Source organism: Athene cunicularia (assembly GCF_003259725.1).
Source record: "Athene cunicularia isolate RWA chromosome 1 unlocalized genomic scaffold, athCun1 chr1_part1, whole genome shotgun sequence".
NCBI classification, from domain to species: Eukaryota; Metazoa; Chordata; class Aves; order Strigiformes; family Strigidae; genus Athene; species Athene cunicularia.
The window spans coordinates 101,863,178-101,878,064 of NW_020799091.1; positions in this window are offsets into that span (position 1 = coordinate 101,863,178).

A 14,887-nucleotide genomic window follows, 5' to 3' on the forward strand; every position below is an offset into this window, starting at 1 on the left:
TTCATACGTGAGACTGTTTTATATGTGAGACCATTGATTCATAAGTGTTTGCGGTCTTGAGGTTCTCTGTAATCATACCTTCATGCTGGGTGGGAGTTCACAGTCAAAACATTGCGAACAGAAAAGGGTATACATATTTATATAGCACAAATATGAACCTTATTTCTTAATTAATGGTGAGTACATTGAGGTTTTTTGTTTCCTCTTCTGCTCCCCCATCAAATTAATGTTTCATAACTAAACTATTCATTAAGCAATTTAATTAGAGTATAAGATAAAGAGTTTTAAAGTCTGGATTTGTTACTCAAGTTTCGTGACTGTGAGTATTCAATATCTATTTTGACCTTCCATGAAATGAATCTGACAATACTTCCCTATTTCTCTGGAATTTTCTGAGACTTTTGAATGCACTGGTAATCTTAAGTAAAATAAATATATTTTTATTTTCTCCTAATGACACATTGACCCATTTGTCTTAATGAGCTGACAACAAAATTTCAGAGAAACATTTTCTGTCAGTTTTTCTCTTACATAAAATTATATAGAAATGAATAAAATGCACAGTTGCACATGCCAAAAGTTTAATTCATCATTTTTCTTTCCTAAATAAAATGAAGAAATGAAATATTTGTGTGGGAAGTAAAGCCCAGAAGAGCTGAAAAACAATAATAATAAAAAAAAAGTTGTTGTGCTCAAAATATTACATGTTCTACATCATAGTAAGGACTTACTGATACACAAAGCTGTTTTTTTTTCTTGATTTTTCCAGTGACTCTAAACCTAGCAAACATTCTAGCAAGTGTGTCTGTATGCAGAACAACTAGTCTTTTTACACGTAGAATGGAGATTTTCCCAGCACAGCACTGTTTCACAATTTCTGTTCTGTTCTCCTCCCACAGCAGTAGTTTGTTCCATGTGAATTCTGGTAAGAGGCATGATACAGTGTTAATGCTAATATGTAGGAGTCAGTCAGAGGTAAAAACCCCTATCACGATTAGCATTAACAACATACAGCCTACAGAAGAGCTCCAGAGACTGGAGTATGAGACATAAAGAACTGAAACCACTGGGTTTTCCCCTTGATAAAAAAAAAAAAAAAAAAAAAAAAAAAGCAGCATATAAAAAAAAATATGTCAGAGAAAAGACAGACATCAGAGGAAAAAGGATTGTAGTTAGTTAAATACACAAGAACCATCCGCTGTACATTTAAAAACAGTCAAACCTGCAGTTGTTTTAGATACTTTTATAAGAGAAAGTGTACATTAACTATTCATGTCTGAAGGACTTCCATCATTCTGCTTATTGCATTTTTTTTGTGCTGCTTTACTTGCATTGAGCAGAAGGAATATAGATTGTAGCATGATCTTGCCTAATTTTGTATCCCTTTAGGTATCAGTTAATGAAGACTTGTAATATCAGTCAAGTTCCTCAAAATGTTAAGAACCCAAACATTTGTAAACAAAAGCAAAAATGACTTGTGTTTATTTTACTTAAATACGACAAAATGCCTATCAGGAGAGCTGACTATTTAACAGCATGTAAGAAACAGAGCTAAGAAATAATCAGTTTCATCATTTTGTGGTGCTTGTGATTAAGCAATAAATATTCCTTTGGATTCTGGAATAACTGAGCGCTTAGCAGAGAGAAAACCTGTTGGACAGATTTAGTTGCTGGTCTACAGGGCTCCTACACCCTTGTTCCAGTAGGCTAGAATGAGATTAATGATTATAATTGTCTGTGTTGAACAGTACATTGTTTGTTAATTGCTTATTTATACTAACCAGTCACTGCTTTGACCATAAAATTAGTAAGTGCTGAATTTTTTTGAGCAAAGTTGAACGTTTTTCTTTTTTTTCTTTTACTCCTTTCAGCCTGTTATGACCTCTCTCCTGAAAACTAACATGGAAAACACAGTTTTAGAAATCAGTAATTCTACAATATATTTCAAAAATCTGCAAAGAAATTGCATAATGAAGCAGAAATGCACTCAGTAGAAGAAAGGTTAGAGAATCTTCATTATATATCCAATTATCTGAAGTTTTTTTACAATTTGCAGTTACTTACATCAGCAATAAAGATGGAATAGTTGAGACAGTCATTCCAAGGAGGTGTAAAAAGGCCTAAGTAATTCCCAGTTCGTTCTCTGCTAACTATGTCTTGACTGAAATACATTTTCCTTTCTCCATCCTTCTAAAATAATGTATTGGCTCCTGGGCAGAGTTCTGAAATGGCTGAATCTTGTTTGCTTTCTGTTTGGTCTCCCAGTAACCACTTTCAAAAAACCCATTTACTGTTGTTTAAGAAAAAAAGTAGCAAGAAAAACAGTATGGGAAATGAGACATTATATATAAGACGTGATTTTGGAGATCTTTTTTTGTATGTAAATTTAAAGAAACTTATGTACTTTTATAACTTCCCTACTCTTACTAACACATGTTTTAAGAGGAAGTTGAAATGTCATAGTAAGACTGTGATCTAATTTAGAGATTTTAGGGAAATTACCTTTCACTTTGTGCCACTCTAAATGAAACTAGTCATGTATATGGTTGTGATATGTAAGTGGCAAACAGAAATTCCAGGATGAATATAAAATTTTGGTAGGCAGAAAAAAAGTGGTTTAGAAATTTCCAAACCTCGATTTAAAATGATGATTCAGAGCTCTGTTGAGTGTTCAGGTTAAACTCCTACTGAAGCCAGACATTGAGACCTGTGGTGTAACATTTGCATTTGTGGGCAATGAAGTGAGCAGTTTCTAAAACTATACATCAGTACTAATTGTTGTGCGTTCATATGTGGTATGTGTGTGGAGGGTGAGGGGTGCAGGTCAGGGGAGGAGGATGAGAGATGCAAGTAAAGGTATTATTATTTTTTTTTTAAAGGAAGAAAGCAAAGCAATTAATTCTGTCAATAAAATACTATTGTCTTATCTGAATTTATTGTGGATTGAACCTGCTTTGAGCAGAGATTTGGGTTTGATGACCTTCAGAGATCCCTTCCAACCTAAATTATTCTTTGATTCAATTATTGTACTTCTAATGTCTCTAAGTCTCTGACTCCTTATTCACTTGCTCTCACCCAGTGGGCATACATCTTTATGATGCAAAACATCTGTTCCTTTTATGGAAACACTAAATTTGGCTCATTAAGCTTTGGATAAGGATCATACAAGGCCGTAGAACAAGAGATTTGCTACAAGAAGCTTCTGTCACCTCCAAGTCTGTTGCCCCAAGAGTGTTTGTAGAACATGTTTGTAAATTTCCATTCTCTTAAATGTATTCCAGGTTGCTGTTATTTACACCATGTTTCCCAAACTGTAATTCTTTCACATATTTTTAGGGTTTGCCAGAGATTCCTATGAGTTTTGCTGAAATAGAGAATATTTTTATCTGTGGTTTGCAGCAGTCGTTTGTGGTTGATGGCACCTTCCTCTCCAGTCTGCCTTCTCCTGCATTCATTCTTGGAGAAGGGATGTTTTTGAAACTGATCACTTGAATAGATCTAATAATCGTTTCTCTAAAGAAGATGAATGAGTGCTGTGCTTTCCCATGTGTACTTCCAACATTACTGTTGAGCAGTGAGGGGTACAAGAGTCTTGAGGCAGCATTTTCTCTCTGCAGCTTTACTCCAGAACCAGCCCTTCTAAGCTGAAGTGGTTGAGCTGGTAGCTATAACCACAGACAAGCCTTTGTTTGGTGCTCTTCTACTCTCATGATCTTGAATTTATGTAATGGAATAGTTTTGCCTAGGCTGGCACCCTAGCATTTTCATTTTGGGTTTTAAAAGCTACATAGTATCTCCAGTGCTGCAAACTGGTTTGCTTCTGTGTGCTAAAGGCAAAAAAAAAAAAAAAAAAAAAAAAAAAAAAAAAAAAAAAAAAAAAAAAAAAAAAAAAAAAAAAAAAAAAAAAAATCATGCTTTATCAGGAAGTGATGAGAAATGACATGTGTTTCCTCTTGCTGAACCTTTGTAACAAACAGCCTTTTATACAGCTGTCAGATTTCCATTACATGAATAAAACCATATATTGCTGCCTGTCTTCAAACACAGCTCTAAAAATGTGGCCTTGCCATCAGTGGAAATTATGAGCATCTACTTATGCTTACATATAATAAAATAAAATCCCCTATTATTTCCCTTGCAATGTTAAAAAAGAGAAAGCTCATAAGATCTGGTGTGGTTTCCTTCTTCCTCTTTCCAGCACTCTCTTCCTTCAGTCACTAATGTCAGAATAACACATTTATTCTTCCTATCTTATCTGCTGATCTCTGGTCATCAGCTACCATTCACTCATCTGCTTTTCACTTCTTTTATCTACTGTAGTGACCTCAGACAGGTGTGTGTTTTAATTCAGTTTTCAAACTTCATATCTGCTTTCATTACTATTGCTTTCACAGAAGCTGTCCATATCAGAATTGATCTCTTAAGGCTAGGTGTTCTACTCTTTGATCATTTTATCCCTGTTTGGCAGTCAAACATACATGAAAATGTTGTCTCACCTTGCCTTTTTGTGACCGTTCTTTCTCCGTTCTTCTCCTGCCTCTGTGACCACAGACCTGTCTCCATATTTTTAGCCTTCATTTAATCATATAGACTTTTCCTATTCCTCTGAGATGTCCCTCTGGATTTCTTAGTAGCAACATTTAACTTAAGACATATAAACTGCAACAAATATTTTTTTCCTCCAGTGTCATCTCTGCTTCAGTTATTCTCCATTCACATTCAATTCTTACCATTGTCTTTTTTGTCATAACTATACAGAAGTGATCTATTCCACCAACTTCATCTACTTGGAACAGGCTTCCTGGAGAGGTGGTCGATGCCCCAAGCCTGTCAGTGTTTAAGAGGCATTTGGACAATGCCCTTAATAACAGCATGCTTTACCTTTTGGTCAGCCCTGAAGTGTCAGGCAGTTGGACTAGATCATCGGTTTTGCTCCCTTCCAACTGAAATACTCTATTCTATTCTATTCTATTCTGTTTCTCCTCATACAGTTTTACAGACCACCTCCCTTCAGACAAACATTTTTTCTCCACAGTTCCTTTCTCCTGTTTCAGATAACTCCTAAAGGTTAACTTCTGCTGTGACAGCTTCAAGAAATCTACTAGTGCTTTCTAAAGAGCCTATGAGGCAGTTGGGATAAAGTGAGAGGCTGGATGACCTAGTTTGAACTATAAACAATAAAACCAAGTAAAATTAGTAAACATGGACAAGGTTTTCTCTGCTCTTGTATACACATGTGCACATATATTTAATATCTTCGTAATTACCTCAGTATGTTGTGAAAATGATTATCTTAATTTCTGTTGCAATATTAATGCAACTGATTGAGACCTTATTGAGACCTACGGCATTATGGAAAAAGAAATATTGACTAGTAATTTTACAGACAACAGTAATTTTATTTTGCAATCTGTCTTCCAAAATGTGTGAGAATGGACATCATACTCATAGCTATTTTTGTATTTCATATATTTTAAAAAAATAATCTATGATTGAGACACTTAAAGTCTGCTTTAGTGTAGGTAGCTCATTGTTCCCTAACCTAGGATTTACTTTGGTCAATGAAATATCAATGGTTATTCACCTCATCCATATCATAGTCTATATTCAGTTTCCCTTCTGAAGGAGTACCTCAAGTATGGTTCAGACTATTTTGTTTAAATGTGTCAAGTGCTCATTTCCCCACCTGTACATTTGTACATCGTTGTATGGTACCTCAGAGTTCTGACTGGACTTACGCTGCTCCACTGATGGACTAGAAGCATCCAGCATGTTAGTCTAGTTATGTGATTATTAGCTAGTTTTGCCTCTCCAGTCCAACTGACCAAATTCTTATTTATCTATTGGTCAACTAGAGGGGATCCTTTGTTACAAATTTGGAGTAAAACTCAACCTTTTGTCTTTGGATTGGTAGCAAGAGGACATGCCAGCTTTGATATACTTCCCAGTGTAATATTTTTATGAAAACCACATGCAGGTTAGGAAAGTAATTCTGACTCTGCAAAAATTTGGTAAACAATTTAGAAAAAATAAAAGGTGTTCTCCAAAAAGGAAAAAAAAAAAAACCAAACAACTTTGCCATTTGGGGAACCTCATCTGAAGGTACTTATGGCTGTACAATCACCTCTGTTACAAAACCCCTTTTCAGTAGGAGGGTGCAAGGGAGAAAAGGCTGTTCACCGAGGCCAGAAATCTGCACTGCTCATGCACATGAGTATGTACACTCACAATCATGTTGGAAGAATTGGACTGTGATGGACCCAAAGACTGATGCTTTGAAGTTAAAGAGTAGAGACCCACACTGACCGCAACAGGCTTTGAAACAAACTTAGTGAGCCCCAGTCTTTTATTTCCATTTACCTGCATACAATCAAGACAAAGCTCACAAGCCTAATGTCACATTACCTGATTCTGAGGGGGAAAAAATTCAAGGGGCTTTGGGGTCTTGAAAGAGATGTGCCAACAAGCCAATTGTGTGAATAGCTTTGCAGGGGACATGAGCTGGGACTCACATCACCCAGCTGCATCTATAGAAATATTAGGTCTTTAGTTTATGCTGTCTATCTGCATATACTCCCTTAAGATTCACCAGAGAGACAGAGAAGTGGGCACTGGCCAAAGAGTAATGTGCTTCACCTATTTTATACCTTTCCCAGAATGTTGCAAATTACCCTCTGGAGATGCCCGTTTCCTTTTATTTGTCAGAACTAACATTTGGTATAGTATATGAGAGTAGCTTTTCAATCTGTCTTTTGTAGTCATGAAAAAATCCTTTTTCTAAAAAATAAGACCAAAATGAAATGTACCAGTTCCAGAGATGTTTTTACCCTTGAATAGCAGAAATCTAATTTTGACTGAAAAGGAATTAGGGTTAATACAGTTAGCACATTCTATAATGCTTTTAATCATCTACAAAAGGTTGTTACACATAAACAGTACACCAGACATCCATTTTCAGGTACCCTGTTTACATTTTTCAGGAGGATTTTAAGTCTTCTATTGTCCTCTAATTTCTCAGAAAGCAAAACTGTTCTTTTTAAAACACTTAGAAAAATATTGAATTCAAGTCTCTTACTTAAGATACTGGAAGAGTTCCAAAGATGTGTATGAGGATAAAAGAGGCTTTTCTCTGCTGAAATCTTCCCTCTAAAATAAAATGTGCCTATATTTCACTTCATGGATCAAGTAGCTGGATTTTTTTCTTTAATACTATATTCCAGCTATTTTGTTTATTTCTTTGTAAATTAAAAAAGCTAATAAAAGAAATTATTAATCTTAGATATTGGCTGCAAAATTTGAGTTCAGAGCAAACGTTATGACCAAATGAAACCTTAGAGTTTTCACCAGGCAGGTGAGCATGGAGCTCCTGTTTTGTCAGTGAGGGTATGCATTTCAAGGAAGTTATGTGAAGTTTTCACATGGGCATTTTAAGCATCTTCATTTTAAAATGAATTAAAAGAAAACCATAACTAAATGATGCAAGTCTAATGGGTATACTTTAAAGAAGACATTCTCTGTTGCTTATTAATGAAATGAGGACTAGAACTTGTCCCATATCCAAAACTACTTGTATGGCCAAAATTAAGTAAGTCAAACTAGTCTGTGCAGTTACTTTTCTCCACCTCAAAATGTCTCTGGCAAGCTGTAAGCAAGAGGAGAACTGCAGATTTAAACCTTTTTCAGATAGATAACTGAAACACTGTAGAAATTATCTTCCATACTGCATGATCTTCTAAACTATTAATCTCAAATAAAAAAAAGGAGGGATGCAGGAGCTAAAAAGCAGCATGCATCCCCTATGTCCTTTTAGTTGTCTACAGACAAATTTCTCATGTGTGCTGTCCCATCAGTTATATGAGGTCACCTACTGAAGTCAGTGCAAAGGCAGCAAGGGGACTGGGTTTGTATTCACTTGAGACTGGTAGTCTGTGTGTGATTCTGGATGGCTGAAAGCATATTTTCACAGAGATGCCTACCTCAGTATTTCTGCATGTGCAAATGTTTGAAGTTTAGCCTCTCTGACTCTTGAGGCTTCTAAAATCTGCCCTATGGCCCCTTCCCTTGGCCCATCTCCTGTAACATACAAGCTTCTCATTTAAAAAAACAGAGCACAGGCAAAAATAAACAAAAAAGCCAAAGAACCAAACTGAAAAACCTACCTGCTATGAGGCAGTTTCTTTACACAGAGATGCAAGCAAAACCAATGCAGCAAGAAGGCCACAGACTTCCTTTGTTCCATCTCACGGTTAACCATGATCACCGAGCTTGGGCTGTGTTTTGTTTTTTTTTTCTTCTAAAGAGAGAGAGGGAGAGTGAGAGAGAGAGAGAGAGAGAGAGAGAGAAATAAGGCAAACAAAAAATGTAAAAAGCAACTGAGGCAGAAGCAGTTGCCACAGAGTTCTGTTGGTCTGGCTGATTGCCTGATATCCCTGCAGCACAAGTTAGGTGAAGAAAGCCTGCTCCAAACAACTGGAGACCCTTTATAAGTCATGAAGGTGACTCATAACTAACCGACTTGCCTTGCCTTTAGTAAATCCCCTGCCTTCCTTTTCTTAGAACAGAGCTTAAAAAAAAAAAAAGAAAAAAGAGAAACCCAAGGAAAACAGAAACTCCAATTAAACTGAGGATTTTTAAAAAATGCACCGTGTACTTTCCTTCCTTCAGACAGCTTGGCATCAGCCTTTGAACTGAGTAATAATAATAAATGCAAATGGTTGTTTAGTAGTGACAGTACACTTAAACAAGTTAGAGTATGTTGTGTGAGAGAGAGTTCATGCTAGTATCTTCAGAGATACAACTGGAGAGGGAGTTCACTGTGGTGAGCTGTTTCTTACTTTTCTTTGTATTACTTTTTTCATCCAGAGCTGTCCTGCACAGACTTTTTCATTAACCCTGGTAATCACGAGATCAATAAAATTCTCCCTGTCCTCAAGAGGTGTGCAGACACTTGTAGCTGTAACTGTTGCAAAACTCTAAAACTAGGGACAAACTCTAGACAAATTAGGGTGTTTTTGGAAGACTGCGAAACAGTGGATTGTGGAAGACTGTTATTAAATTTATATGGCATTTTTAACATTCTTGAAAGGCCACTGCAGTTGACTGGAAAGACTGGTTGGTCTAAATGATCAGGAGATACAAATTTTTACAGTTCTTACATTCTGAACATATTCCCAGAAAAATCCAGTTTATGTGAATTTCCAGCGAGGAAAGGTGTGGCTGCTACCTCCTGATTTTCCTCAGACATTGAGGATTGTATACTCAAAATACTACCTTTTCACTGTGAATAACAGAATTTCTTTTGCTTAGTGCTCTGGAAGTTCAGTGATATTTTAAAAAATATTTTCAGAACTCATTAAGAGGGTCGAAAGACAGCAGTTCTGTGTGCCAACCAACAAAACATAAGGAAATAAAAAAAAATCTATAAAATTCTATCTTACAGACACTGTTCTTCTCTTTGGTTTAGATATGTAATTAGAAATGTCTTAATTTTCCCTGTTGAGCCCACATAAGTTTCGGGTGCTTGTCCACAGATCTGCACTTACATGATTACATCAGACCCTCACACCTCATTAACAGTAAGATGTTTCTTAGCTCCCATGGTTATAGAGAAAAGTTTGAAGCTGTGGCTGGAGCACTGATGTTTCTCTGACACATCCCGGATGAAGCAGCTCTGAGAAACACAGTTTTATCTCCAGGGTCCCCTGCTCTGGGGATATTGCCACTGCCCATGCTGCTTGAGGAGAGAAGGGCAGTAAGTCTTGGCTTTGCTCTTAACACTCATGCTTCTGGATGGATGGGGATGTTATGGCAGTCACCTTTCTGTTTTATTCCTATGCCTGTGGGTTGGAAGGAGACTGAATTTCTCTTGGGCCTTTACCCAGGAAAAAGAAAAAATACTGAGATACTTTGTCTTCTCTCACAGATATCTTCTCTTACTTGGTACATGATGTAGGGCCAAAACTTGGGGCCAGCTTTTATGAGGAAGAAGAGGGAGGCTCCAGTTCAGTGAGATTAAACCCTGGGATTGTCTCCAGCCTGATTATACTACAACACAAAAATCTTATTTTTTACCTCAATTGCATTGCATTTTTACTTGATTTCAGTGTAAATTGGAAACCTGTATTCCTTAGAAGATGAGATTTATAGAATCACTCTTGGCATGTGTATGTCTGTGTATGTATCTTGATTTTCTCTCGAATGACTTGAAATCATGGGTTAACTTGAACCCACAATGACAGAGGCATATCTTGCGTATATGAAGCTGTGAGAGACTGAAATGTCCTATGACTGTCTCAAAGCTTGCTTGTGTCTGCAAACCTCCAAAAGAAGCTTCTGCAGCCTGTCAATTGGTCTGGGGGATGCTGCCCAGAGAAGCGGGAGTGTGTTGAAGGATGCACCCCGCCATGTCCTTGCGGTTGCATTGTCCCGACTCTTTAGTTAAGCCTCAAAGGGGCAGAGGTGTGCTGAGCTGGGCCCATCCTGCAGCAGATTGTGGCTCTGTTGTGTAGGCCAGACCGCATGTGTGCATTGCTAATGAACTGACAAGAGGCAAACGTTCCTGCCCAGAAACCGGATGCAGCAAAACCTGTGGGACCAGAGAAAAAAAAAAAACTAAAGGCGAGCAGATATGCTGATCAGGGGGTATGATGGGTTTAAAAAAGCAGCAGAAAATCTTGCTCATTGTGCATCCACCATCGAAGAACTGAAGACTGAGGACCAACAGGATGCCGCTGGATCCATGGTGGTGACTATTCTTGCAGCCTTATCTCACATCCTAATTTCTGTCTTTTCCTTCCATTCTCTCCTATCACTACCCCTCTTCACTTTTTTAATAATAAAAACCTGTTTTGGGTATGTGGCATTTGACCTCGTTTGTGTCTTAATCTTGCTCTTGGGACCATATCGAACCCTCCCCTGACATTGGATTAGGACAGAAGCTCTTATGATTTTTGTGAAAACAAGTGAGCAAATTAGGAAACACCTTATTAAAATTCCCAGTTATGGAAAAGACAGTAATTGGAGTTCAGCTCATTAAATATTACAAAGTCCACGTGGGAACTAATTATGAATCCATAATTAGTTTATTTTCATTTTTTGAAAAAATTGAAAAAATCAGATTTTTTTCATTTTGCCAGTCACAAAATGACCTGGTTTGTAAGGGAATATGTCAAATGCATGAAAACACCAGTTAACACACTGATCAATAAACATTTTTTTGTTAAAGAGCATATAGAAACCTAATGTTGCCAAGAACAATATACATGAGTAATTTAACAGGAAAACTGTCAATTGTGCATTGGTGCCTAATTAGGGGTAGCCTGATTAGGATTATGTGTGTGCATTTGTGTTTGAAGGCAGGCAGGCAATCAGCTTCAAATGCCCAGGCTGAAGGGTGCCATGAGGTGGTCTGGTGGCATTGCCGTGGTCCAGGGCGCTGCTGAGGCTGTCCCGTGCTCTCTTCCTGCTCTTCTTGAGTTTCACTCCCTAAACTCTTTTTTTTGCACCTTACAGCAATTATCACTGTGGTTCTGCACTTGAACATGGGCACAGAACTGTAGCATAATTTCCTGGGAGGAGCATAAATGCCCTTTGTGTTTTCAAGTGTGTGAATATGATTTCAGGGGCTACACCAAGAGACGCAAAGCAATAATGACTTGCGAGAATGTCAAAAAGGACTGTTTAGGTCATTAAGAAAAAATTAGTCTCTAAAAGTATGGCATATATTTTTAAATTCCTGGAGGCTTTCTGCTTGTCCAGCATACACAGAAACGTAAATTTCCTAACAGACATGGTAAAGATGGTTAGGTTTCCTGTCTTCTGTGATGCTCTATGAAATATGCGTGACCAACAGAGGGCAATACATTCATACAAGCAATAGGCTCTGGTCCAAAACTTGTCGAAATCAAAGAGAGTTTCAGCATAGTATGACACACTGGTCAGAACCATAACTCTCAATACTAATTTCACTTGAGATAGTGGTTAAGACTCATAATGACATCTATCAGAGAAAGAAGCGGATCGCAATTTGAGCTCTATTAGAAAATAAACAATGAAAAAGGTGGAAATGCCAGATTTAATTAAAACTGTTTAATGATAGAAGAACCGTCTTCAAATAGCTTGTTCATGAGTGACTGCAGGGGTTTAAAGTATGGGTCACTAGAAAAGGTAATAACAATGTAGAGGCAACAAACTTCTCTTTTAATTAACTGCAGATTTCTTCAGACTTCCCAGACTAATTTTCTCCTTTTTGAAATAAATTATTTTATTCCTCTAATGAGGTTTTTGAGTTGAAAATTCCAGAGTTGCTAAAATTAGTCTTTGCCATAAAAGCTGACTGTAAATTTTTATCTCAAGTACACTTTTAATATTTTTATGGAAATTGTGACATTGATTAGACAAGATATTTTTGAACAAAGTTCTCTAAAAGGTAGCATTTCAATTAGCCAAAAATTACTCTGTATGATTTATCAGTTCTTGTCACATTTCCTAGTGAAGTGTCTAAAATATAATTTGAGGTGGATGTTTGAAGCTTTTTCAAACCAACTCACCTTGTTCTCCGCTATCCCTTTGCAGCAGCTTCTGGCAGTTAAACCTGTGCAGTCCTGGGTCTTAATGACAACTGAGTTGCTTTTACAGGAAAATAATTTTTTCTTGTGGGCACCAAAATTCTGCTCAAGTTACTCTTTAAGTGCCTATCACTTCTGTGATACTGAAATCCTACCGGTGAGCCATAGAGGAGCCAGAATGCGATTGCTCAGATCTTTCTTCCTTTTCTGATTCAAAGCCCATAAGTCCTAGATGCAGCTTTAAACACTGATGAAGAGTGACTTCCCTTTCTTTACAGTCTCTCCTGTCCATGCCATGGGGATGCTGCTTTCTAAAGCTACCATGCAAGGAATACGATCTGGGGGACCTACTTTCCAGTGGAACTTGTGGTGTTACCTGAGGACCCAGGGCTAAAGCCAGTACCCCAGGGGGTGGGGAAGCTCAGGAAAAGCAGATGAGCTGCTTGTGGTCCTTCTCCACTCGTGTCAAAAAACGACAGTGAGAAATCCAGGAGGATGTGCCAGAGCAATAAGATGCACAGACATTCGAGTGCAGCTTGGAGGCTGTTCCAGTGAAGAAGCTGTTCCAGTGAAGAAGCTGGAGAAGAGGCTTTGAACATGAACCCCAGAGCCCACGTGCTCTCCCTGGAAGGAGACAGCAATGATGGACAAAGCTGCTTTAAAAGCTACATCCTAGGGAAAACAGGTTCCTTCTAGTTTAAGGAAAGGAAAAGACTCAGTCCTGTAAAGCAATGATAACTGGAACTAGTAAGGAAGGATCTAATACAGAAAGGGAATGGATGTTACTGTGAACTGCCTTTGAGATTATCTTTACACGTCAGAATGGGCTATGTTTATAAAATATACATTTTAATGAATCCTGGATAAGTCTAAGTGTGACTGAATAGAATTCAGATATAATTAAAAGTATGTTTAATAATGCCAAAAGACTGAGTGTAATTTCTAAGTGGTTTGAGCTGTATCCAGACATCAAAGAATAATGTTTAGGTTTGTATCCTAATGACATTTCTTCTAACGGTGTTCTCAATTTACAGTTGGAGCTCTCATAGTTTCTGGATATTTTCTTTATTATAGCCTTTTATTCTTGGAGGAGAACTGATACCTTTTATTCCCAGACTTTCAGTAATTTTAATTTCTAGCAGTCTGTGAGATAGTCCTTTATTTTTTATTATGTTTAGCATCCATGTTTCATCCGCCTTTGATTCTAGGAAGGAAGGCAAAAATATGAATTGGAAATAATTTCGATGTACTGGAAGTCCCTTCCCATTACTTTGTTCATGGTAAAAACTGTTGTCATGCTTTCAAATATGGAAAACCAGAGGGAATATGAACATTGCTGCAAACCACAGGGCCAGAGGACAAGGTAGTCTGATGCCCATACTCTTCCATCCAGTGCGTTTCTGTAATTCTCAAATCTCACCAACATCATGGGGGAATGCAACATTTTTTGCTCATTACGTTCATATGTGATTTCTGTGTATGAACAGCAGCTAGTTGGAATTCTACTACCCTTTTGCTCAGATGGATTCTGCCCATGGTTCTGGTTTGTGGAAATCTCCTGTAGGCATCTTCTATTTCTTCAGACAGACTAGTTCCTCACACCACAAGTGGTGCCAGGCAGCACTCCTGGTACGCAGAGCCACCACTTGATGGAGAGCAGCCCTGGACATGCAGAGGTGCTTTCTAGTGCAGCCCCTGTGCTCCCCTCAGAGCCTTGCCAGGGGCAGGGGCCAGGGACAGCCCCCCGGTCTCTGTCCTGGGGAGGAGGTGCTGAGGAACGAAGGGGTATGTCTGCCAGCTGGCAGTGCTCCCTAACAGCATGGCATCCATAAACTTTCAGACTCTCATTCTTAGGTTCCAGTTAAGGTACAGTATGACAAGAAGAAGAGAAATCTCTGCTGGGGTTTGGCAGGAGGAAAAGGGAGTGGGGGGATGGGTGCAGTCACTAAATGATAAAATAATAAAAGATGCTTTTGTAGCAGAGTTCAGAAAAATTGAATTTTCGTGTATCATGGCTTCTTAAGGACTTCTTGGAGCTTTCCCGTTCAGCTATGTATTATAGTCTGAAATTACATTAGCAAAAGGTAGCCATTGAAAATATGACTGAGGAGGTTAATCACCATTGAAGTGTGTTTAGTCTATGTTTAAACTGGAGTACAGAAAGACATGTGTAACCTTATGTAGGAAAGTTTTATGTTTCTACTTTTTTTCCCCTCAGTCTTAGTAGGCATGGGCTGAAGGGACTAAAATGACTCCTGCTTGGAGAAACGATTTTTACAAATCGCTTAGGTCCCTCACTAAGCTAAAACATCCTGTAGGTG